The sequence below is a fragment of the Ovis canadensis genome, chromosome 8 (genome assembly GCF_042477335.2).
Source record: "Ovis canadensis isolate MfBH-ARS-UI-01 breed Bighorn chromosome 8, ARS-UI_OviCan_v2, whole genome shotgun sequence".
NCBI classification, from domain to species: Eukaryota; Metazoa; Chordata; class Mammalia; order Artiodactyla; family Bovidae; genus Ovis; species Ovis canadensis.
The window spans coordinates 41,598,410-41,626,395 of NC_091252.1; the positions used below are offsets into that span (position 1 = coordinate 41,598,410).

General features: G+C 38.0%; 1 protein-coding gene and 1 non-coding gene across 2 annotated transcripts in view; one reads left to right on the plus strand and one right to left on the minus strand.

Moving 5' to 3' along the window:
• The window catches only part of CRYBG1 (crystallin beta-gamma domain containing 1), a 226,359-nt gene that overhangs the window by 183,193 nt on the left and 15,180 nt on the right, over positions 1-27,986 (minus strand). The window lies entirely within an intron of this gene.
• LOC138445464 (U6 spliceosomal RNA) lies at positions 20,520-20,626 on the plus strand. The gene has a single exon (XR_011258898.1). It is a non-coding gene; the product is annotated as a U6 spliceosomal RNA (small nuclear RNA).

Below are 27,986 nucleotides of genomic sequence, written 5' to 3' on the forward strand. Positions count from 1 at the left end.
ACAAAACCTAGGTGAAAAAAAAAAAACACTAAGACTGTTGTTTCTTCAGGTAGAATTGTATTGCTATAAACTTCCATCTTAGAACTGCTTTTGCTGCATCCCATAGTGTTTTGGTCATTGAGTTTTCATTGTCATTTGTTTCTGGGTATGTTTTATTTCCTCTTTAGTTTCTTCAATGATCGCTTGGTTATGTAGCAGTGTATTGTTTAGCTTCCATATGTCTGTGTTTTTACAGAGTTTTTTTTCCTATAATTGATGTCTAATATCATAGTGGGAAGCTGCTATAGAGCACAGAGAGCTCAGCTCAGTGCTCTGTGATGAGCTAGAGGGGTGGGATGGGGGTGTGTGGGAGTAAGGCTCTAGAGGGAGGGGATATATTTACACATGTGGCTAATTCATGTGTATAAACCTAACACTGTACAACCTAACACAACATTGTAAAGCAATTATATTCCAATAAAAAAATAAAATGGCCATAGTACTCAAAACTATTTACAAATTTAATATAATTTCTATCAAAATACCCATGACATTTTTCACAAGACTAGAACAAATAACCCTAAAATTTATATGGAATCACAAAAGACCCAGAATTGCCAAAGCAATCCTGAAGAAGAAGAATAAAGCTGAAGACATAACCCTTCCAGACTTCAGACTTCACTACAAAGCCACAGTAATCAAAACACTGATATTAATATATAGATCAATGGAAGATAATAGACAGCCCAGAAATAAACTTGCTCACCTACAGTTAAATCTATAACAAAAGAAGTAAGAATATAAAATGAAGAAAGATAGTCTCTTCAACAAGTGGTGCTGGGAAAGCGGGACAGCTATAGATAAATCAAAGATATCAGAACACTTCCTTATATCATATGCAAAAATAAACCCAAAATGGTTGAAAGACCTAAATATAAAATGATACCATAAAACTCCTAGAGAAGAACCTAGGCAAATCATTCTCATAAAAACTGTAGCAATGTTATCCTAGATCAGTCTCCTGATCCAAAAGAAATAAAAGTAAAAATGAACAAATCTACCTAATCAAATTTAAAGCCTTTGCACAGCAAAGGAACCACAAAGAAAAGATAAGCTATGGACTAGGAGAAAATATTTGCAAATGATACAATCAACAAGGGACTAATATTCAAAATATACAAACAATTCAATAAAAAAAGGGGACGATGATCTAAATGGAAATTTTTCCAAAGACGACATACAGATGGACAACAAGCACATGAAAAGATGCTCACTAATTATTAGAGAAATGCAAATTAAAAACTACAATGAGGTACCACCTCATACCTATCAGAATGGCTGTCATAATGGCACCCCACTCCAGTACTCTTGCCTGGAAAATCCCATGGATAGAGGAGCCTGGTGGGCTGCAGTCCATGGGGTTGCTGAGGGTCAGACACGACTGAGTGACTTCACTTTCACTTTTCACTTTAATGCTTTGGAGAAGGAAAAGGCAACCCACTCCAGTGTTCTTGCCTGGAGAACCCCAGGGACGGAGGAGCCTGGTGGGCTGCCGTCTGTGGGGTCGCACAGAGTCGGCCACGACTGAAGTGACTTAGCAGTAGCAGTAAGAAGTCTACAAATAATACAGACTGAAGAGGGTGGGAAGAAAAGAGAACTCCTTATTGGGAATGTAAATTAGTGCAGCCACTATGGAAAGACAGTACAGAAGTTTCTTAAAAAACTAAAAATAGCTACCATATGATCAAGCAATCCCATTCCTGGGTAAATGTCCAGAAAAAATAAAAACTCTAATTCAAAAAGATACATGCATCCCAATATCCACAGCAGCATTATTTACAGTAGCCAAGACATGAAAACAACCCAGGTGGCCATTAACAGATGATTAGCTTAAGAAGTTATGACTGTGTGTGTGTGTACACACACACACACACACACACACACACACACACACACAGTGGAATATTACTTAGCCATAAAAAAGAATGAAGTAATGTTATCTGCAGCAACACGGATGGACCTAGAGAGTATTATACTTAGTGAAGTCAGACAGAGATTTACACTGTATGACATCATCTATATGTGGAAACTAAAAAATAATACAAATGCATCTATAAACAAAATAAAGAGACTCACAGATACAGGAAATAAAGTTATGGTTACCAAAGGAATGTGGCAAATTAGGACTATAGGATTAACAGATATAAACTACTACACATAAAATAGATAAGCAAAAAGGATGTACTGTATAGCACAAGGAATTATATTCAATATCTTGTAATAACCTATAATGGAATATAATCAGAAAAAATTGCTGAATCACTAAGCTGTACACCTGAAACTAACATAATATTATAAATAAACTATATACCTCAATAAAAAGACACTTCCTGTCTATTGTATAGGAGACAGAATTTTGCCATCAATTGCTGAAATGGCTTCTGAATTCACTGAAAAAATTGTTGAATTTTTATAGTTGTTATTCTCTTCCCTCTGCTTAGTATGCTCATGTCTACTAGGTCCGAGATCCTTGAAAGTAGGGAAGATGGGCAAGGATTCAGTCTATATATTGTACTTCATAACTTCCTGGAGAAAAAAAATGAAAGAATTTGTATGATAGAGCAATGAGACTTGGTATTTGGGGCACTTACTGAAAAACTATGGTACGTCTCATGATAACACTAATTACCAGAGAATGTAGGGCCCTATAAATTTAATTCAGAGACAGTCGATACCCAAAGGCTTCACTGATACAGAAGTACAGCAGCTCAAATTCCTGCATTTGTACAAGCAAAGGGTAAAAATCACAGTATTTCCTGGAATTAAACAGGGAGTGGGTGAGTATTAACAATTTATCCCTAGTCAATCCTTTGTTAGAAATGTTCCGAATGTAGAGATTATCACTCAGTGGTCAGAGAGTGGATGGTGATACGCCCCACTGATTTCATAGAGGCAGGTATGAAAATAACCTTCCAATGACCCCAAGCCATCTCATTCTGGGCATAATGCCGACTTCTGCACTCTGTGTTCCTTGATCACACCCTCTTCTTTATCAGAAATGAGGGACCTAAAGCCGAGGATTATAGAAGGATTATGTTGCAGGCCATGATCTGAATGCAGCTTGTTAAAAATATCTAACCCTTACAGTTCCTAGACTATAATCTGGTGTTGTCTTATTTTAGGCAACTTCCAAAACAATGATTTCAAGTCCTCTTTAAATCTATAGTCATGTACATGTTAAAAGTAAAGTGAGCCAGGATTAAAGCCATTTGGAAAAATATAGCACTTAAATACAATGACTTCATGTAATACCACAGCCAACTTCAGTTTGGATGTCTTTGCATACCATGACATAATCAATCAAAATTCAAGCAGTGGGTGTTGCCCCGAGGTCTTGTTTTTCTGGCAGAACAGGGAATCAGCAAGTACACAGTCTGCATATTTGGTCAAAAGACAATATTATTAAACTTGACCTTTCTATTTACATATGCTGCAACTGGCATACCTGAGATTTCAGGTATTGGTTTTTCTGACTCTGGTGCTAAAGATGTCAACAAGGAAAAATCAGTCCTTCTTGAAATGCTAGAAATGAAATTACATATTCTGGCAAGAGTGGTAGAATTCTCCCTTGCTAGAGGTTGGTAAAGTCACACACACAGGTGCTAATATTATAATTACTTAATGTATTAACTATAGAAGAACTGTGATGTGCTCTTTACTTCCCACTGAATTTATGAGTTCATTTTCTGTCCACTCTGAAGCAGGAGTCACAGTTCTGTTTGGACAGATCTGTGAGAGGTTAATCAAAGGTTGACACTCTCACTATAAACACGGAAATGTGAGATAAATTTTACCAAATTAAAATTCACAGCTGAGCTAAAGAGAGAGAGAGAAAGAGAAAGAAAAACAAATATCTTGGCATCAGAAATACAGAACTCAAAGCAAAATAAATGAGTGTACGAGCTGGCACTCAGACATCCTGACGGGGAGAGCAAATCCAGAAGTAAGCTCTAACATCTAGAGATTAGCGCTTTAATGATCCTGGGGAAACAAGTCGCATAGCCCTGGGATCATGCAAGGCAGAGAGCTGGAAATAAGACCTGGTCATAAAATCAGATCCGTGGGTAGGATACATCCTCCATGAAAAGGGAAGGATAAACACCGCACCCCCCACCACCACTGACCCAGGGAAAGACTAAGAAAGCCTGCTACATGCCCAGCGCTCAGGATAGGGAAAAGAGTCTCCCATGAAAAACACAACGCCAAAGTCTGAATTTATAGACCTTGCATTTACCTTTGTAATGCAGTAATCACAAGCTGAGGCATTAATGCAAATACTTGACTTGAATAAGAGTTGAATAGATGAAACTCTGGCAGGTAAAGCAGAAGCAAAACCACTACTCAGAGAAAATAAAATCCTGTGTCTTTGAAAATTTGTAATCTCATATCTAAATTATTCATGGGCCCAAGGATATGTCATAATTAGAACTATAAAACACAGTTGAACCACAATAAAAATACTGTATAACAAATTAAAGGTATTTGGATAAATCGGTACTTGGAAGATAATTTAGTTTTAAATATATATGTGTATGTGCATGTATATAAAGAAAGAAAGACTGAAAATTAATGAACTAAGCATTCACCTAATAAATTAGAAAAGGAACAGTATAAACTTAAATGAAAAGGGATATAAAGATAAGATTCAAAATTAATGAAATAGGAAACACATACTTGAGAGGAAAAAGAAAATTAAAAACATGAGGAATAATGACAGAAACTGAACTGCAGGAACAGAAATGGTTTTCTTTTCTAAATCATTAAAATATTATGCCAATATATTTGAAAATGTAAAGAGTAGAAACTTTTCTAAAAGTATATAAATAACTAAAATTGACTCAAGATAGACACAGTGAGTAAAGCCCTAGTGAGGAAACTGAGACAGTATTCTAAAAATTACTCAAAAATTCACTGGCCCTAATATTTTTACGGTAACCTTTACTAAAGCTTCTGGCAACATTTTTTAAGGCTCATATATCCTTGATATCCAAACAGACATGGGTTATAAAGAAAACAAAATTATGGGCCAACTCAATTATAGGTATAGTCATAAAACTGCTTAAATAAAATATTAGCAAAATGAATTTCTCCAAGTATACAAAATAAAATGTATCTTCACCAAGAATTTACTCCACAAATTCCAGCCTGATTTAACATGAGACAATTGATGTTACTATTAATATAACAAATGTGAAAAACAGATTAAAGGAGAAAATCTGTGTTTTTTAAATATACACAGAAAATCTCATGGTAAAATTCAGTGGCCATTCATGTTAAAATCCTCTAGCAAACTATAGAAATTCTTGTTGTGAAAGGCATTCAGCTATTGGTTCCAAACATCCTTATAGGATGTTTCTGAATAGGCCAAATCTCACGGTCTTAGCCAGCCTATTCTTGAGCCATTTCTGCAGCTAGTCACACAGCCAATTAAAATAGATTGAGGCAATTGTGACAAGACTTCAGGACAACAACTTGTTCTGTGGGGGACGACTGGCTCATTTACTGCTTGATATAAAAGGTGCTGAGTTCTCAGCCCTGGGTTTTGCAGCTTGGCACACCCCACACTGAGGTCCTTGGGGGTCAGGAGAACTGGCATTGCCCTGCTGATGCTCATGCTGTTTGCTCTGTGTGAATAACAAACTGTCTTGCTCTGATCCACTGAGTCTCCTTATCGACTTTAGGCATCTACGGAGTGATGGCAAGACAACCTGATGCCTTGCGTCTCTTTTGGAGTCTTGTTACTTTTTATAATTCTCAATGAGGTTGGAGTTCTTCCCTGACAGATGATTTCTACAAAAAGCATAAAGCATCACCAAAGTGGAAATGATGCCCAGTTGCGTATGTGTCTGGTGATGAAAGTAAAGTTTGATGCTGCAAAGAATGATATTGCATAGGAACCTGGAATGTTAGGTTCATGAATCAAGGTAAATTAGAAGTAGTCAAACAGGAGATGGCAAGAGAGAACATTGACATTTTAGGAAATCAGTGAACTAAAACGGACGAGAATGGATGAATTGAACTCAGATGACCCTTGTGTCTACTACTGTGGGCAAGAATCCCTTAAAAGAAAAGGCAGAGGAACTAAGAGATCAAATTTGCCAACATCTATTGGATCATAGAAAAAGCAAGAGAATTCCAGAAAAACATTACTTCTGCTTTACTGACTACGCTAAAGCCTTTGACTGTGTGGATCACAATAAACTATGGAAAATTTTTAAACAGATGGGAATACCAGACCACAATACTTGCCTCCTGAGAAACGTGTATGTAAGTCAAGAAGCAACAATTAGAACCGGACATGGAACAACGCACTAGTTCAAAAGTGAGAAAGAAGTCCATCAAGGCTGTATATAGTCACCCTACTTATTTAATTTATATGCAGAGAACATTATGCCAGGCTAGATGAAGCTCAAGTTGGAATCAAGACTGCTGGGAGAAATATCAATAATCTCAGATATGCACAAGACACCACCCGAATGGCAGAAAGTGAAGGGGAACTAGAGAGCCTCTTGATGAAAGTGAAAGAGGAGAGTGAAAAAGTTGGCTTAAAACTCAACATTCAAAAAATAAAGATCATGGAACCAGCCCCATCACTTCATGGCAAATAGATGGGGAAGAAATGGAAACAGTGACAGACCCTATTTTGGGGCTCCAAAATTACTGTGTACTGTGACTGCAGCCATGAAATTAAAAGACATTCGATCCTTGGAAGAAAAGCTATGACAAACACAGACATCACATTAAAAGGCAGAGACATCACTTTGCTGACAAATGTCTATGTAGTCAAAGCTATGGTTTTTTCCAGTAGCCATGTATGGATGTGAGAGCTGAACTATAAAGAAGGCTGAGTGCCAAAGAACTGATGCTTTCCAACTGTGGTGCTGGAGAAGACTCTTGAAAGTCCCTTGGACTGCAAGGAGATCCAACCAGTCGATTCTAAAGGAAATCAATCCTGAATATTCATTGGAAGGACTGATGCTGAAGTTGAAGCTCCAATACTTTGGCCACCTGATGCAAAGAGCTGTCTCACTGGAAAAGACCCTGATGCTGGGTTAGACTGAAGGCAAAAGAAAAAAGGGACAACAGAGGATGAGATGGTTGGATGACATCACCTATTCAATGAACATGAGTTTGAGCAAATTCTGGGAGATAGTGAAGGACAGGGAAGCCTGGTGTGTTGCAGTCCATGGGGTCACAAAGAGTCAGACACAACTGAGCGATTGAACAAGCACCACACAACAGGGAAATGTTAGAAATAGTCTCTTTAAAGCCAAGATTAAGACAATGATGCTCCAATCACCATATCTATTCATCACTGACCTGGAATTTCTAGTCAGTGCAAAAGATGAGAAAAAGAAATACAGTATAAAGATTAGGAAAAAATTAACAAAATTGTTTTTATTCATAGATTAAATGATTGTAAGAAAATCCAAGGCAATCTACAAACTACTAAAAGTAAAAAGAGAGCTTATCAAGGTTGTTACATTTAAGATCATTGTATAAAAATCAGTTAGTTTCTACACACCCCGAACTACAATTAGAAAATGTAAAAAAAATTGTTTAAATTCTGTCTACAACAACAAAAACAACAGTTATATAGGCATCAAAAAACAGACAGTCAAGGCCTTCAAGAATAAATCATAATCTTTCCTAAAGGACAGGAATAAAGGTAAAAATCAAGAGATATAATTATAGATAAGAATAATTCACAAAAATGTCAAATTTTCCTTCCAATTGTCCTCTAAACCCACTGTTTTTCTAAGAGAAATGCCATTAGAGCTTTTCAACAGCCTTACCAAACTGATACTAATTTTATAATGGAAGAGCAAAAGGCCAAAAATAGCCAAGGAAATTTTGAGGAAGACTAAGAAGAAATCTTACGGGAGATACCGATAAATTTTATTACATTAATTTTTTTAACTTCTATATTACACAAGGAACCATTAAAGTTAAACAATAACAACAAAAAAGGCACAAAATAACAACAAAATTGAGAGGAGTTGTTCACAATACATATAACAAGCAAAGGATTAGTATCCAGAATACAGAAAAGAACTCAAGGATGACTCAGTAGAAAAAAGGGCAAATAATACATGCATTAATTCACAGAAAATTTAAATAACCAGTACACATATTAAAAATTTCAATAGGAAAATGTAGATTAAACTACAGTAAAACTTAAAGAACATTCTGCTAACACATGAAGACTGTATTCTTATATTCTTGTATTCTATATTCTTTATAGTAAAGAAAGGCTGAGGATCTGATCCAGATTAAAGGTCAAAGACTTGTGACAATCAAATAATATACCTGATTCTGAACAAAGAAGAACATTTCTATAAAGGGCATCATTAGTCAACGGACAAAATTGTGAGTGGTAGATTAAAGTATTATATGTTAATTTTTTTGAAGCTGATTATTATACTGGGGTAAGATGAGAGGTTCTTATTCTTAGGAAATATGCATTCAAAGATTTAGGTATAAGAGGGCACAATGCAAACAGTTTAATCTGAAATAACTCAGAAAATATGCATATATAGAGAGAATGATAGAGCAAATCAGGCAACGTCTTTTAACAATTAGTGAATCTGGATAAAGAGTATATGACAGTTCTTTGTACTATTTTGAAAATGTTTATGCTAAGTTTGAAAATGTTTCCAAATTAAAATTTTCTTAAAATTTAACGACTGCTCTCAGATACCGTTTTATACCTGTCAGATTAGCAAAAATTTAATAGTTGGATAATATCAAGTGTTGGTGAGGATGTGGGAAATGGGAACTCACACATTTTGATAAATCCACATTGGAAAATAATTTCCTACTTTCTAGTAAAGTTTAACATATACTATTATCCAGCAAGTGTACTTCTGGGTTTTTCCTCTAGAGAAACTTTCATACATGTGCTATAAAGAAAGTATGCTCATTGCCACATAGTTTGCATATTTGGTCAAAAGAAAATATCATTAGACTTGGCCTTTCCACTGACCCATGCTATGAATGGCATGCCAGAGATTTTCGGTGCTGGTTTTTCTGTGTCTGGTGCCAAAGCTGTCAATGAGGAAAAATGGTCTTTCTTGAAATATCAGAAACAAAATTATATATTCTGGCAAGAGTGATAGAACTCTTCCTTGCTAGAGATTGGTGAAGTCATACAGAGACGCTAATACTATCATTATTTGGTGTTTAAATATGGAAGACTGTCATGTGCTATTTGTTGCCCTCTGAATTGGTAGCTTATTCAGTGTTTACACTCAAACAGGGTGGTGTTTTCACATGGTAAAAAATTAGAAATATCAGAAAAACCTAAATATCCATCAGAAGAGATTTGATATAAATATAGTATCGCAAAAAAGTGTACATTTCTATAGCAGTTAAAAAGTACTAAATCTACTTATACCATCATAGATAAATCTCAAAAAAATGTAAGGAGGAAATATTTGAAAAAGCAGATCATAAAAGGAGAGGTAAAAGAAATACTATACTATTTGTCTACATTTAAAATTTTTAAAAAGCAATAATATTTATCACCTATGAGCACATACACAAGCATGTGTGGGAAGCATACACACCAATTTCAGTTTAAAATAACAACTAAAAGGGAAGAAAATGGAATGAATGGGGAATAGCCTTAAAATACATTGGCAATTTTTTTCTTAAGAAAGGAGACAGATATAACATTGCTAATAGTTACAAAATGTGTTTTAAAAAAAGATTTTTGTGCATGAAAACATATTGAACAATTCAAAATGAAAAAAAATTTTAGTAGTTATTTATTTGGCTGTGTTGGGTCTTAGTTGAGGCATGCAAGCCTAGTCACCCTGTAGTATGTGGGATCTCAGTTTCCTGACTAGGGATTGAACTTGTGTCCCCTGCACTGGAAGGTGGTCTCTCAACCAATGGACCACCAAGAATTCCCCCAAAACAAAAAATTTTTAAAGAAGACAAAGCTATGGCTTTTCCAATAGTCATGTACAGATATGAGAGCTGGACCATAAAAAAGGTCAAGTGCTGAAGAATTGATGCTTTCAAAATGTGGTGCTGGAAAAGACTATTGAGAGTCTCTTGGACTGCAAGGACATCAAACCAGGTCATCCTAAAGGAAATCAACCCTGAATATCCATTGGAAGGACTGAGGTTGAAGCTCCAATACTGTGGCCACCTGATGGGAAGAGCCAACACATTGGAAAAGACTCTGATGCTGGGCAAGATTGAAGGCAGGAGGAGAAGAGGGCAACAGAGGATGAGATAGTTGGATAGCATCATTGACTCAATGGACATGAGTTTGAGCAAACTCCAGGAGATAATAAAAGACAGGGAAGCCTGGCATGCTGCACTCCATGGGGTCGCAAAGAGTTGGAGATGATTAAGCAACTGAACTACAAATAGATGGGTATTATTAGCACTCGTTGGAACTCCACAGTATACCCATAATTTCAAAGGAGATTCAATATTTAAAGGACTCTTAAAAATATGATATAATAATAACACATAATATTTTATTTTAATATCTTAGAGTAACTCAGGGAAATATAGTTTATAGGTTTTCACTTTTCAGAAGTAGATATAGGTGATTCCTTTTCCTCTGAATTGTCCTTTACAAATCATCAGGTATATACTGAGCTATACTTAAGATCTCAGTGCTTTTACACTTTTCCTATGAAGTCTTAGTATGTTTAGACAGAGCACTTTAAAATATGATTACTATAAATTCCTGCTGTGTGCATTTAACACACTATTGCTATAACCTCCCTAAGGCATTGCACTACCAAATAATACTTTTTTTCTTCTTTGAAAGATTAAGCTTCTCAAGTTTCTTCAAAATAATGTTTCCTTTTTAACTTAACATTCATAAGCAGAAATTACACGGTTCATTTAACTTGAATTCACTATTATGAAACAAACTCAACTTACTTGTTTAGAAATTGCTCTCCTTTAGAAAACAAACTTGTAGTTGGGAAATAATGAACATTACTTTATTTCTTCTTTACCAGATAGGGTGCTTCCCAATGCCAGGAATGAAAATTGTGGTGTTCTAATGCTCAGCTTTTGCAGAATTTGGTCACTTAAAACAATCCCTTGATAACAACTTTAAGATAATCTTATCAGAGCATAAGAGAAGCTTGGAGGTTTGAAGCAAATGAAAATCTTGACCAACACATTCTGAATTATTTGTGATAAACTGAAATGACAAGATGCAGAAATGATAACTATTTAATGAACAATGAGCAGCAAACACCCATGAGTGTAAGATGCTGTTTCGCACTTGGAAGATAGAAGACACAGAACCTTCAGAAAACATGGAGTAAAGAAGACAGAGAGATAAACAATGTTAGAGACACTTATTAGCAAGGTTCAGAGATGCCCAAAAAATATGCTGTCAGGGAAGCTGATGTGTATAAAGTGTACAAGTTCCTAGTAAGATGCTTCTAGAAAGAGTGGCCAAAAAAGAGAAGAAATAGGAAATCTACAGAAGACATCTAAGTATGGAGTGTGTACATGTGGAGGGCCCTGGCTGCTCAACCAGAGCCATGCAATCTTGGGTGATTCATCAGGAGCAAATAAACAAATATTTGCCTATCTTCTGCAGCACACACATACAGCACCTCACCCAGACTTGTCAGCTGTTCTCAATAGGTGTTTCTCAACCTTCTGATGAAGGCAGGAGACATTCTCATGCGGCAGTGGCGCAGAGTGAGGGAAACAGCAATCAGTATATTATAAAACGTAGTTTAGTTCCGTGAAATAAGACTGAAGATAAAACACCACCAATAATTTAGATAGACCACCTCAAAGAGAAGTAACTGGCACTGTGAAATACTACTTATAAAATGTAGAAAATACTACTTGTCCCCACAGTTCATTCATCTATTAAATACTCACTGCATGTCTATTATACGGTAGGCAAAGATTTCCAAAAAGCAAACATAAAAGGACTATGAAAGAAAAAAATTGATAAATGTATTTGTATATCTATATATATATATCTATATATATATACATATTCTTGGCATATGTAAAAGATATAGAAGAATGCATATAAATAATTTTTAAAAAATAGTCCATGTTCTAAAGCAGGTAAAATATTTAAATAGTCACATCATAAAATAAGGATATCAACTGGCCAGTAATTTTATGAAAAGGTGCTCAACATCATTAGTCACCAAGGACAAAAGATAAACTAAAACCACAGTGAGATATACTCTCAATCACCAGTGCACATCAGAATGATCAAAATGAAAAGGACAAAAAGACTAACAAGCAACCAGAACTCTAATTCACTACTACTGGGAAATTAAGTTTGTACAATCATTTTGGAAAATAGTTTGGAAACAGCTATTGAACAAAGCATATATTTGCCTTAGGTCCCAGCAATTTGAATTTTGAGTATACCAGACAGAAATGAGTACGTATTTATGTTCATCAAAAGACATATACAAGAATGTCCATAAGAGCTTTATTCATCAAAGTGAAAAAAACTGGAAACACCCTGAAGGTCCCATGATGATAGAAGATATAAAATAAACTGTGACATAGCTGTATAATAGAATGTTATACAACTATTGCTACGCAAAGTATGGACAGTTCTTATAGATGTAATATTGAGTGAAAGCTAGACACATGCCATATGATTCCAATGATGTGAACATAAAAGTATTAAAATTCATTCATGGTGAACAGAACAGCAGTTATTTTCACATTGGGGGTTGGGGGAGGAAGTGGGCATTGCACAAGAAAGCCTTCTGGGTGCTTTCATTGTTCTGTATTTTTATCTGAGTTGTGATTACCTGGGTGCATAAATACACAGAAAATAAACCAGCTGTACTAGTAATAAGTAATAGCTGTATAGGTTGCTACTTTGCTCTCTGTAAGCTATACCACAATTAGAAATGAAAGAAGAGAAAAGTAAAGTGAAGAAAGAGAGGATAGAAAGGGAGAGGAGGGGGCAAGAAAGCAGATGAGCACTCTTACAACATGCCACTGCTTCAGACACTGTGATTTAACAAGGAAGCACCATAGAACCTGTGGTAATTTCTGTAAAAATATTCTCTGATTTGTTACCAAGCTGTGATAATCCAGCATCTCTGAACAGTAGAATATTTGTTCTTTGGCAGTTCTGATCAGACTACAGCTTTCTTTATAGGTCTATCTTACAAACAATTCATCTTAATGTTATTTGTTCTTGAACAGTAACAGACTTTGGGGATAAAATTAAACTATTTACCTTGATATAGAGATTATTTTCCATTAAAATCACAGACATAAAAAAATAACTTATTTTGGCACAAGAGTGAGCACTTAAATTATTTTAATGTGGTGGTGTGTGGTAGTGGCGCGTGTTCAGTCGTGTTCAACTACTTGCGACCCCTTGGACTGTAGCCCTCCAGGCTCCTCTGTCCATGGGATTAAACAGGCAAGAATACTGGAGTGAGTTGCATTTCCTCCTCCAGGGGTCTTCCCGACCCAGAGACTGAACCCATGTCTCCTGCGCTGGAAGCGGATGCTTTATCACCGAGCCACCAGGGAAGTCCCAAATTATTTTAATAGTAATTATGAAATAAAGTCAATTTCCACGTTAATGACAAATTACGGCAGCTGAAAAAAAAAACCCCAAATCACAATCCAACAGAAACCTACCTCTCATCAAGCAAAAAACAAAGTGATAAAATATGCCCATATGTATAATAGATATATAATTCATAAAAATAAATGTCAAAAAGGACTCAACCATTTCTCACACAAAAAAAATTCAGCTAACACATGTTGTACAAATTACTTCAAATTCCTGCTCAAGAAAGAAAACACACTTAGAGCATATAAGAGGTAAATAATTACTATTTTTCTAAAATACAATTTAAGACAAACTAAAAAAGATAGGTGATCTCTGTCTTACCAGAATGCATTAAATTTTGAAGCAATTGGTTCATTTATTTCATAGCATATTTTAGAGGAAATTAATTTTGGCAAAATTTGATACACTACTAAGGTTCACAAAAAATTTTTAATTGGACACATAGACTTGGATTTTGTAAAAGAAAAGTGGTTCCATTCACCATGTAAAGAAAAAGCATATTGCCAATAAAAGCCCTCTGCCCACTCTAATTTAACTCCTAAACTAGAAAATACAGACACACCAGTATTAAAATTGGCAAAGGATATTCCACAAAAGAAGAAATACAAATAAACAGCCAAAAAGCACATAAAGTGACTTCTACTTCCCTAGTAATCAAATAAATACAAATCATACATCAAGAAAAAGCAATTTTTAATCTATAATATGAAAGATATTTTTTAAATTATGAAAGTGACAGATAAAACTATGAAGGAAGATTTGGGGAAAGGAATTTTAATTTGAGGTGCAACTTCTGTACTGAACAAAGGGTAAATAGATGAGCAAAAATATAAAGTACACACTGGGCAATTTAGAACTTGGTGAAACTGGTACCAACTCCATGCCAGTGCTTATTTTTATGCTTAGGTATCACTTTTTTTTTAAGTTTAGAAGTACTAAACATTCCTAGCTGTCACAGTAAAGAATTCTATTTTTATTTTAAAATGGATAAAACTGTATAAAAGACACTGATTTTTCTCTTAGATAGCCACTTCTATGGTATAAAGCTAGGGTTTTTATAAGATGGCTGTAACTGAATACTGTTTCTTATATGGTGGCATCTTACTCTGATTATTAGGAGAGTACATAGAAATAAACAACTTGAGAAATAAACTTGCCAATCTGAACCTATAAAGTGAAAAGCATAATTCACAAGGCCATATATCAGATGGCATTTTTCTCTGCACACTGATGGTTGATACCAGAAAATACTACTACTCTACTCTAGAACAGAAGTGTATTCTGTGTTTATGAGTCTCCTGCTGAAAGTGAAATGTCTTAATACAGATAAAATTATATACTCAAGATATTTTTAAACCATAAAGATAGTTTGCTCTGAAATCACTAATAATGGAGCTAGAATGAAGAAACAATGGCCAACAATTTATGAAGAATATTTAGGTCCAAGCTGGGATAGAGGGAAGGGACAGGGTAGAAAAGGGGATCAAATCTCCCCTCCCTTCTTTGCATTTAAGCTCATTAGCTCTTGCATTAGCCCCAAGATAGTTCAGGACCCCTAAAATATTTGGAAGTGCAAAGATCTAGGTAGCAAAATTGTCCATAAAGTGATTTTCAGACTTTCAGGGAAGTTTTTCAACACATATAGAAAAGAAGTACATGTAATTCACCAGTCTCCTGAAGCTTAAGTTTGAACTTAGAAAAAAGCAGTCTTGGCAACAGATGGGCCTCAGATTTGGTGGGGTGACCTTATAACTTATCATCCAAACAAGGAACTTTTCAGAGTACAAGAGAGTGCTGATACTAAGACTACTGGGCAGGGGAGAAGAGAGAGGGTCGGCTATGAGTTTAGAGGAAGGGGCAGCAGCATCATGCTCCATGCCCAGTGAGGGAAGTGGAAACTGGAGACTTCCATCTCTCCTGCATATGAAAGGCAGGTTACCAGCTTAGCTTCCTTGGCCTTTTTTTCTTTCCTCACCTCTTATATCAAGATACTTCTTTCCATTCAGAATTCAAAGCATGTTGCAACTCCAGTTATAATTAATCTCACTGTGTGTGGAAATTCTGATAATTCAACACATTTTAAAAATCCCTACAACTTCATACTGCCATTTTATTGCTTTGCCAGTTTTCTAGCCTTTGTATTGGCCTCATGCAAAACTACCTTAACTAAACTATATTCCAAATCAAATTAGGGGCTTTAAGAGACAATCTATTTTAAGAAATTTTCAATAACAGTGTTCCTTATAGAATTCTCTTTTATAAGAATGCCCCAGAGAGAATCTGTTCTGAGTAAAAAGAAGTGTTATAATTCTCCCTATGGGTCTGTATCTAAATTAAGGACTGAAGTGTGTAACTTAGACCATTTCTTGTTTTACTGAGAGTATTAGAAAACTCAGTGCCAAATCTGAAGCCCAGTCATACAAGTGGGTGGGTCATTATGATCAGCAAATTTAGTCTTATTTCTTATTAACCTGGGTCCCACCTTTGTTTTTTCCTTGTTGTTTTACTGTATTTGTAAATCATGCTACTTTGTAATATTTCATGCCTCTTTAAGTCCTTGAAATCATTCTTGGATTAAGATTCAGTTACAAGAACAAGAAGGAATGGGAACAGAGGAGACAGAGCAATTGTCTCCAAATGCTACTTTTGCTTTTAGTCAATGTCAGAATCAAATCTGGTTCCAAATCAACCTGTCTCAGTTCTGTCCCCTCTGAAGAACAAGGCCCAGGTGCCTGAGAAGCTCCTATGGGGCCAGAGGGTCACAAAAGATTCTCTGTGGCCTTGTTTAAACTCATGTTATTTCCCATCCTAAACAAAGGGGACACTAACCACCCACCATCAGGAGGCAGTGCCCTGCAAGTTGCCTCCTCCCAGAAGTGATGTGCCAAGCTGAGCTGCACACTTGCTCTCACCTGGTGCTGCATGGCCAACATTGCACATCTTCAGGAAAACTTTGTTGTTGCTGTAGTTTAGCTGTTAAGTTGTGTCCGACCCTGTGTCAGTTGTGACTCCGTGGACTGTAGCCCACCAGGCTCCTCTGTCCATGCGATTTCCCACACAAGAATACTTGCCTTGTGACAAATGCAATTTATGAGCAAGGAAGCATTTTTTTTTCTTAGAGCAAAGCTTAGGTCACACACAGGGACAAGAACCACAATGACAGCTTTCCTAACTCCAACTAATCTCTCAAGCTTGCCAGTCCAGACAATCATCAACCACCTGGCTCAGAGCACTTTATGCACTGGAACACGTAGAAGACTGACTATGAAAAACTGCATGAGGAAGTTACCTGTGGCAAACCTGACAGATATGAACAACAGATGTGGAAATGAAGAGCTGATCAGAGGAAAAATATGTGTGACAAACCATATGATACATATCAGAGAGTCTTGTTAGAAATCCATTCATACCAGAATTTTTCATCTGTTGTGCTTTGCATTTTTTTAGGAGGTAAAGTCCGGCCTTCCAAAACCGTTCCTACTATTGTCGTTTGCCTAATTTCATTTACATATGTATATGTAAATGGGCTTCCCTTGTAGCTCAGTTGGTAAAGAGTCTGCCTGCAGTGCAGGAAACCTGGGTTCGATCCCTGGGTTGGGAAGATCCCCTGGAGAAGGAAATAGCAACCCACCCTAGTATCTTTGCCTGGAAAATCTCATCGACAGAGAAGCCTGGTGGACTGCAGTCCATGGGGTCGCAAAGAGTCGGGCACGATTGAGCAACTAACACTTATATATGTAAAAGGATCAAGACTTTACACACCTGCTATATTTGGCTCTGCAGTCAATGATTTTTGTTGCTGTTTAGTCGCTAAGTCATGTCCAACTCTCGTGATCCCATGGATTGTAGCCCACCAGACTCCTCAGTCCACGGATTTTCCAAGCAAGAATACTGGAGTGGGTTGTGACTTCCTTCTCCAGGGGATGCTCCCAACCTGGAGATTGAATCTGGGTCTCCTGAGTCTCTTGCATAGGCAGGCGAATTCTTTACCACTGCATCACCTGGGAAGCACTCAAATATTTATAAAAATTGTAAGCATAAAGTAATGAACTTTAAACTCAAGAGACCTGGGTTTGGCCCCAGGCAGCTGGGTGCCCTTGGGAAGACCTTTCTGAGATTTTTATATCCTAGTTCTCCTTGGGATAGACCTGTGGTTCTCAAATATTAATGACAGGTGGGTTAAAATGCAGATTCCTAGGTAGGTAGAGTCACTCAGTTTAGTCGCTAGGTTTAGTCACTCAGTTGGTCCGACTCTTTGTGACTGCATGGACTGTAGCCCGCCAGGCTCCTCTGTCCATGGGATTCTCCAGGCAAGAATACTGGAGTGGGTTGCCATTCCCTTCTCCAGGAGATCTTCCCAATCCAGGGATCGAACCTGGGTCTCCTATGTTGCAGGCAAATTCTTTACCAACTGAGCCACTAGGGAAGCAGATTCCTAGGCCCTACTCAAAAGCTACTACATTTTAATTCTTGAAGGTGGAGACAGGAGTCGGCTTTTTTCTCCAGGTGATTCTGATTTGGATATCTAAGCAACACATTTTCAGAAACTCTAGAGGAGAAGACCTGCTCGCATACTTTTAAAAAATCTGTAATATTCTGGTTCATAATTAGTTCAAGTTGACTTTTCAGCATCCTTTTCCCAAAGATCCTACCTCAAGAGTCCATCTGCCCTCTTGATTTTTTGTCTGCCTTTCATGGACTTGAAGACATAAGAAAATGATCACAAGAATTTCCCATTAGTCCTACCTGGGTATCAGTAATCTTGTAACAGACTTCCCTGGTAGTCTAGTGGTTAAGAATCCACCTGCCAATGCTGGGGATACAGCTTCAAGCCCTGGTCTGGAAAGATTTCTCATGCTGTGGGGAAACTAAGCCCATGTGCCTAGAGCCCTTGCTGTGCAGCAAGAGAAGCCACCACAATGAGAAGTGGTCCCCCACACTGCAACCAGAGAGTAGCCCCCACTCAAAACTAGAGAAGGCTTGCATGCAGCAACGAAAACCCAGTGCAGCCAAAAATAAATTTAAAAAGTAATAATAACCTTGCAGTGAGCAGATTACCTAATAGCAATATAGTCATGATGGCTTCATTATCATTTTCTTTCACAATATGACTAAATCAAGGACAATTATTCACTAGGGCATATTACTGTTAATAATACCTTTTTAAAAAATAATAAGTAAACAGATTATCAAAGGCCTTCTGCTAGCTTCTGCACACCAGTAGTACAGAAATCAGTTTTAAACACTTAGCTTTTAATTCTGGGCTAAATATTTAATTTTAATGATCACAAAATATGAAACAAGGTTACATTCCTAACAGAAATATAGCCATATTTCTAACACGTTTTCCCACTGTATAAACAGTGGCCACAGGACTGTAAAAGGTCAGTTTTCATTCCAATTCCAAAGAAGGGCAGTGCTGAAGAGTGTTCAAGCTACCGTATAATTGCACTCATTTCACATGCTAGCAAAGTAATGCTCAAAATCCTTCAAGCTAGGCTTTGTAGTATGTGAGCTGAAAACTTCCAGATGTAAAACTTGGATTTATTGAAAAGGCAAGGAACCAGAGATCAAATTGCCAACATCTGTTGGATCATAGGAAAAGCAAGAGAATGCCAGAAAAACATCTACTTCAGCTTCATTGTCTAAAGCCTTTGACTGTGTAGGTCACAACAAACTGGAAAATTCTTAGAGATAGGAATACCAGACCACATTACCTGTCTCCCGAGAAATCTGTATGCAGGCCAAGAAGCAACAGTTAGAACTGGACATGGAACAAAGGACTGGTTCAAAATTGGGAAAGGAGTATGTCAAGGCTGTATATTGTCACTCTGCTTATTTAACTTACATGCAGAGCACATTATGCAAAATGCCAAGCTGGATGAAGCTCAAGCTGGAATCAACATTGCCAGAAGAAATATCAATAACCTCAGATATGCAGATGACACCATCCTAATGGCAGAAAGCGAAGATGAGAACTAAAGAGCCTCTTGATGAGTGAAAAACTTGGCTTAAAACTCAACATTTAGAAAACTAAAATTACGGCATCTGGTCCCATCACTTCATGGCAAATAGATGGGGAAACAATGGAAACAGTGACAGACTTTATTTTCTTGGGAATCCAAAAATCACTGCAGATGGTGACTGCAGCCATGAAATTAAAAGACACTTGGTCCTTGGAAGAAAAGTTATGATAAACATAGATATTGTATTAAAAAGCAGATATCACTTTGCCAACAAAGATCCATATAGTCAAAGCTTTGGTTTTTCCAGAGGTCATGTATGGATATGAGAGCTGGACAATAAAGAAGGCTGAGTGCCAAAGAATTGATGCCTTCGAACCACAGTGCTGGAGAAGAGTCTTGAGAATCTCTTAGACTGCAAGGAGATCAAACCACTCAATTCTAAAGGAAATCATCCCTGAATATTCATGGGAAGGAATAATACTGAAGCTGAAGCTCCAATACTTTGGCCACCTGATGCGAAGAGCTGACTCATTGGAAAAGACTCTGATGCTGGGAAGGATTGGGGGCAGGAGGAGAAGGGAATGACAAAGGATTAGATGGTTGGATGGTATCACTGACTCGATGGACATGAATTGGAACAAACTCTGGGAGATGATGAAGGACAGGGAAGCCTGGCATGTTGCAGTCCATGGAGTTGCAAAAAATTGGATACAACTGAGCTGGATCATTGAAAAAGCAAGACAGTTCCAGAAAAACATCTATTTCTGCTTTATTGACTATGCCAAAGGCTTTGACTGTGTGGATCACAATACACTGTGGAAAATTCTGAAAGAGATGGGAATACCAGACCACCTGACCTGCCTCTTAAGAAACCAGTATGCAAGTCAGAAAGCAACAGTTAGAACTGGACATGGAACAACAGACTGGTTCCAAATAGGAAAAGGGTGCTTGCTTCGGCAGCACATATACTAAAATTGGAACGATACAGAGAAGATTAGCATGGCCCCTGCGCAAGGATGACACGCAAATTCGTAAAGCAGAATGGCATTGAAATATGTATACTATCAAGTAAGAAATGAATCACAAGTCTATGTTTGATGAAGGATACAGGATGCTTGGGGCTGGTGCACGGGATGATCCAGAGAGATGATATGGGGTGGGAGGGGGGGGTTCATGTTTAGGAACTCATGTACACTCGTGGTGGATTCATGTCAATGTATGGCAAAACCAATACAGTATTGTAAAGTAAAATAAAGTAAAAATAAAAATTAAAAAAAAATTGGAAAAGGAGTACGTCAAGGCTATATATTATCACCCTGCTTGTTTAACCTATATGCGGAGTACATCATGAGAAACACTGGGATGGAAGAAGCACAAACTGGAATCAAGATTGCTGGGAGAAATATCAATAACCTCAGATATGCAGATGACACCACCCTTATGGCAGAAAGTGAAGAAGAATTGAAGAACCTCTTGAAAGCGAAAGAGGAGAGTGAAAAAGTTGGCTTAAAGCTCAACATTCAGAAAACTAAGATCATGGCATCTGGTCCCATCACTTCACGGCAAATAGATGGGGAAATAGTGGAAAAATTGGCTGACTTTATATTTGGGGGCTCCAAAATCACTGCAGATGGTGACTGCAGCCATGAAATTAAAAGACACTTACTCCTTAGAAGGAAAGTTATGACCAACCTAGACAGCATATTAAAAAGCAGAGATATTACTTTCCCAACAAAGGTCCCTCTCATCAAGGCTATGGTTTTTTCAGTGGTCATGTATGGATGTGAGAGTTGGACTATAAAGAAAGCTAAGTGCCAAAGAACTGATGCTTTTGAACTGCGGTGTTGGAGAAGACTCTTGAGAGTCCCTTGGACTGCAACGAGATCCAACCAATCCTTTCTAAAGGAGATCAGTCCTGGGTGTTCATTGGAAGGACCCATGTTGAAGCTGAAACTCTAATACTTTGGCCACTTGATGCGAAGAGCTGACTCATTTGAAAAGACCCTGATGCTGGGAAAGATTGAGGGCAGGAGGAGAAGGGGATGACAGAGGATGAGATGGTTGGATGGCATCACCGACTCAATGACATGAGTTTGGGTAAACTCCGGGAGTTGGTGATGGACAGGGAGGCCTGGCATGCTGCGATTCATGGGGTCACAAAGAGTCAGACACAGTTGAGCGACTGCACTGAACTGAGCAGCTGAACAACAACAAACAAATAGCATTTATGTAGAAAGATTGATTTTTAAAAGCCAACTTCACCTAGAAAGTAATAGAGTTTTCATAAAATTGAGTGATGCTGAAAGAACAAGAATTTAATGCTTATGCCAAACGTTCTATTTTAAATTCCAGAAGTTTCAAGATCAGTCAGGGATACTGCTGACAGCTGGCTTGACTCTCCATAGAACCTGATAGGAAAAAATTCTGTTATCTCCTAGTGTGCTTTAACAACACCTCAGAGAATGTGTTTTCTCTATCAGAAAGATAGCTTCTACAAAATAAAAACATATTCCTTGTGAAGTTTCACCCTTTGCATCACAAAGTTCTCAGGGATGCTACTCCCTTTAAAGTGTCCCAGGTGTCGCCAGCCAGCAATCAGGCTCTACAGCTTTGACTACACTGATGGCATGTGCACTGTCAACACGTCTTTTTGCAACGTCTATGGCCTGCCTCCCAGATTCACGGTTAAGGTTAATAGGCACTCAGGAGCCCGCCCCTCCCTGGCTGCTACATGCCATTGTGTTTAGAGGCAGACAGGAAGTCTCTGCAGCTGAGGAGGGCTGCTGATCACTTCCTGGTGAACTGCTGCAGTGTCCCTGAGTGGTGCATCCTTCCAAAAGTGGATGCTAGAAACCACCACAATATTGTAAAGTAATTGGCTTCCAATTAAAATAAATTATTTTTTTTTTAAGTGAATGCCTATCTACCTTCAGTTGGGGCACCAGAGGGCAGTAGTTTGGCTGTATTGCTCTGGCTGTACCACTGTAACCAGACAATGGCAGGCACTGTAACCCCCTCAGGATGTGGTGGCCGGGGACCCTGGACTTCCACCACCAGGGGGCTTTCTGGCCCCAGGAGCCCACACTGCCTGAGGCAGAAAGTGCCCTGTAGGAGCAGCTCTCAATCAGTGACTGGCAGAGCCTGCTCTTCTAATACTCCAGTTACCCTGGCCCAGGGATGGTGCAGCTCTGACTTCTACAGCGACATTCAGGATTTCCCAAGGGGACTAACCTCCATCCATGAGAGTGATCACTCCCCGTTTACTGGCTGGCTTCTCTTTCCTACTCATTCTTCACTCCCAAATCCTATCTGTACTTGAATCCTTGTCATAGAGTCTGCTTCTAAGAAAACCATCTTCTAGGAACCTTCCCACAGTCAATCTAGTGTCCCCTGGATGTGGTTTTTTAACATTTGGGACTGACTGGTGTGTAAATGTTGGAGATAACATATGTGTTTATGTCCTTCAACCTCCCCAGTAGCAAGCTGGAAAGCTCTAGACAAATAGAATAGGGAAGGAGTTAATTAAAATCCCTTAACTGTCCCACTGGTTCATTTTTCATATTTGAGGGAACTGAGCTCCAAAGAGGTGAAATGATTTGCATAAGGTAACACAATCAGCAAATAGCTGAATCAGGAGCAGAATTTAAACATTTTGGCCACAACCTCAGGGCTGAAAATACTTCATCCCTGTAAATAAAGTAGTATGCTATTTTATGAAGTCAAAAGAGACGTTATGACTATGTAGAAGCCAGACATAAAATTTCTACATTTTCTCCCAAGTTTTTGTTGTTAGTAAGGGCTTCTGGGGGCTTCCCCAGTGGCTCACCTGCAATGCAGGAGACTTGGGTTCAATCTCTGGGTCAGGAAGATCCCCTGGAAGGAAACGGCACCCTCTCCAGTATTCTTGCCTGGACAATCCCTTGGACAGAGGAACCTGGTGGGCTACAGTTCAAGAGGTTGCAAAGTGTAGGACACGAGTGAGCGACTAAGCACATATAGAGCTTCTAGGCTGCAAATCAGAGTGTTTGTAGATTCTTCAGTTTGAATTTTATGATCCAGTGCTGCATTAGTGAAATGATGATCAAACATAAATACACAGATGTATACATCTTAAGATTTTCCTCAAAACAGTATTCATATGATTTACCCTTCATGTTATATGTCTAAGGTAAATACATAACTCTTCTTAAAGTTTTCTTCTTTTCCCTTTTGCAAATATTCAAGATGTACAAGGTTCCTTCTCAGAAGAGGTGTAGAAACCATAACCTTGACAACCTACCTCTTGACTTTGATGGCTCTCTACTTTTCATCAAGGGACACGCTCACTGAAAAGGGTAGAAATAACTACTTATCATTAGAACCAATGCCGTTTCCATATGTGCTAGACACTGCTATTTATTATACTTAAATCTTGACCAACTTTCCCGGAAAATGATAAATTCAAATATATAATTTGAGGACTTAGACAAGAACAAACCTTATAAAAGACCAAATTCACCCTTCCTAATATAAATGAGGAATCTAAGCCCTAGGAAAAGACAAATGATTTTACTGAACCAGCATGACCAATAATTAGAGACCCAAGTCTTCAGATTTCTGCTTTCTTTTCCCAACTCATTATTAATCTTTTTTAAAAAAAAATTCACCTACACGATTGGTACAAAAATACAAAAGTTGTGACAGAAATAGCTACACTGCCTTATTACACTCTCCTCTCTGCACTAATAAACCATCAGACTCATGTAGGTGGCTGGTCCATCAGCCCTGTGATCCTTCTCCAGGCTTTAATGTTCAGGGAAATTGACTATAGCTTCTCTAGGTTCCTGTCCATGCCCAAGCCTTAGCATTGGGGCTCCAGAACCAGAGAATTCAATCAGACTTTTTCAAATAACACCTTCCCAAGAAGTTACCATGGAGATGTTTTTAACTGCTAAATATTTGAATTTCCTAAATATATTGTGTTCAATGAGACTTAAATTTCCACTTGGAGAAAAAAATGGAACTGAAGGTGTGTGTTGAGACTTGAATACAAGTAGCTCTGCTGGGAAATGTGTCTGGTGGAGTAACAACTGAGATTTTGCTTCACTGAAGTTGTACAAGTGAGGACAGCATCTTTGGCTATCAAACTCCAAACACTGAAATGTCCTAGAGACAACTGTCTTTCAGAAGAGCACAAAGTAGGTAAGAGTCAAATGACAATTCAACAGCCATCCATTTGGTACTAACATAAAGTCCATTATTTTCTATATATATAATTCTTTTCCAAAGATTATGTTAGAAATTTAATATTTATAATAGTGTAATATTTAACTAGAATGTAAAGATCAATATCTTATTCTACTAATCAAGTAAGTATTTTTTAATTTCCTTTTCTGCTAATACATCATTTTATTCCATTAGCTCGAGCATGTTAAATTTAAAAAGGGGAAAAAAAGAAAGCACATCACAATAAACCAATAAAGCTACAAACATTTTTTCCCCTATCAAATGTGCTGGGATATTTGTGGAGCTACCGTGGAAAGAGCACTGACTACAGTTCTGGAGTCCTGGGATACAGCGCTGACTTTCACTAAACAACTTCATGCCTCAATTTCTTAATCTGCTAAATGGAGACAACCAGACCCAACTACTTCTCAGAATTATCTGGGAATCCCCAAATGAGCTTCCTCTGTGAAATATGCTGTGTCTGTAAGATAAAGGTTGGCAGTGGCTGAGGAGGAAATATGGGTGTGCCCATCTGGCTACCACAATTCCCACAGGCACCGAAGTGGTACAGTGTGACGGAAAAAGGGAAGAAAGCCAAGGAGGAGGGGGCCCTGCACAGTGGCACCATGATCCACAGAGTCCCCACTTGTACCTCATCACTTTACACAGGGAACTGGATGGATATAGATGGGAGTGCCCCCTGTACCAGCTTCAGACCAGAACCCCAGAGATGGGGAGGAATGAACACAGAGGAGACTGGGATGGAGAAAAGAGAGGGCACAGTGAAGACTGCCATGTGTCCACTCACTTTTGAAAAGACCAAAGGAAAAGGAAAAATAATTTACAAGGCTTCCAGAAAAGATGTGGTGAGAACCAAGGGATGAGTCAAGGGATGATAGAGTTTACTGAAAGTCTCACAGTTCTCACCACACTTTCCCACACTGTTTCCAAGGAGTCTCTCAACAGCCTGGTTGTGGGTACCTAGGTAGGTTGGTAACATTCCCATGTTATTGGTTAGTAGCTGGAAGTTCAAAGAGTTTAGATAGCTTGCCTAAAGTTTTCTAACTTGTAACTGAGAAATACAGGATTAAGACCAAAGCCCTCTCAATTCTCTACTGCTAGGTTTTTTTTCTTTTCTGCCATCACTGGTCATTACTAAATGGCGAGAATTTTATACATTTAATTTTATGTGAATTATCCTTACTCTATACCTGTGGTAGAATATATTCACAGCAATTCACATTTCTAAGAGCATGAAATATAGACTGAATATCAAATCGACAGAGACATTTCCTAATATATATAAAATTTATTTTTTAGAAAGGTACTAAACTTTTCAGCAACTCCGTGAGTCCTTGGATAAGCCTCAATACAGTGTCAGTCAGGGATCTGGTCAGTGATGACCCATTAGCCATGGATGACATTGTCATTCAACTGAAAAGATTTGTGAAGTAATAACAGTCCCTGGTAAGTTTGCTGAACCTTTTGGCATTTGTTCAGGAAAATAACACACTGAGATTTTGAAATGAAGCAAAAGCAAATGAAGTTAACTTTGCTACATGTTTTGCTTTTTATTTAAAGACTAAGAAAATTATCACTCATACAGGAGGAATTCCAAAAGCATGGCATCTACTCAACTCACAATATTCTGAGAATGCTTTCTATAAGGAAGAGATCATGAGAAACATGTAGATGGAGAAGGAATATGTAAGTGGATATAGATGGCCATACACATATGAATATTCAAACTGCCAAGAACAGGAGGAAATACATAAGGGATGAACCACAAAATCCCAGAATGAAAAGAGAAATGAAACTATTGAACCAAAAATATTCAAATGCAAGAAAAGAACCGCCAAAAGAACATTTGGCAGCTAAGGCATCCTCCTTATCTTTTAAGTACAGGTGTTTAACACACTGCATGGAAGACTTTATTGCCCCCTTCTCTCTGTTCCAAAAGCAATTTGCTTGTATCTTTATGACAGTAATTTAATTCAATCTAGCACCAGCTTGGTCCTGACCTAACTAAACTCCCTATTCCAATTCTGAATGGTCTTTTACCCTTCTTCAGTGCAAAACTCTAAATATAATAATAATAAAAACAGATGGTTTATCCACATCACTACAAATGAATCAATTTCATTCCTTTTTGTGACTGTTTGTATCATTGCATATATGCACCACATCTTTATCCATTCCTCTGACCATGAACATTTAGGCTGCTTTCGTGTCCTGCCTATTGTAAACAGTGCTGCAATGAACACTGGGGTAGACAGAGAAAGACAAATATCATATATTAATACATTCATATGAAATCTAGAAAACGGTACTAACGAACCTATTAATATTTACAGGAATAAAGATGCAGACGTGGAGAACAGATTGGTGGACACGACAGGTGAAAGAAGAAGGCGGGATGAACTGAGAGAGTAGCACTGACATACATACACTACCATGCGGGAAACAGCTGGTGGGAAGCTGCTGTGTGACCCAGGGAGCTCAGCTCAGTGATCTATGATGACCTGGGGGTGGGGTGGGGGGCGGAGGGAGGGGATATATGTACACTTACAGCTGATTCGTGTGTTATATGGAAAAACCTAATATTGTAAAGTGATTATACTCCAGTTAAAAAATAAAAAAATATAATAAAAAGAACATATCACTCAGATTTAGATGATGTCAGACAGGATTCCAGAAGGGGACAGATGGCACACGCAGAAGAGATGATAGAAAAGTGTTTGAAGAACTATTTATAAGATGAGGGCCGGTGAAGGAAAATCAATACGAAACAGTGGAGCAGCCCAGGGCTCCCAACAGCAGGAAATCATTACTACTTCTAGACAGATAGGCAAGGGAGAGCATGAGTTCTGGATCAGGTAGATCTGAGCTATAGAAGAGGCTGTAGCCTTCAGCAGAGTAGCAAAGCCACCACCACGCTCCAGTACCACCTCCTGCTCCTGCCCTCTCCTCCAAAGCCTCCCACTGGCTGAACCTAACTAGAAACCAGAAAGCAGGAGAGCTGGGTCCACACAGTCTATAAATAAGCCCTCGGGAGCACAGAGGAGGGTGGAGAGTGGAGCTGGAAGGGCACACAGAGACCAGCCAGAGACTGAGGTCTCACCGAGATGCCCACTGCCGCATTTATGATGAAAAATCAGAAAGAACCTAAATGCCCAGCAACAGGGGAATGACTAAGAAAATTGTTT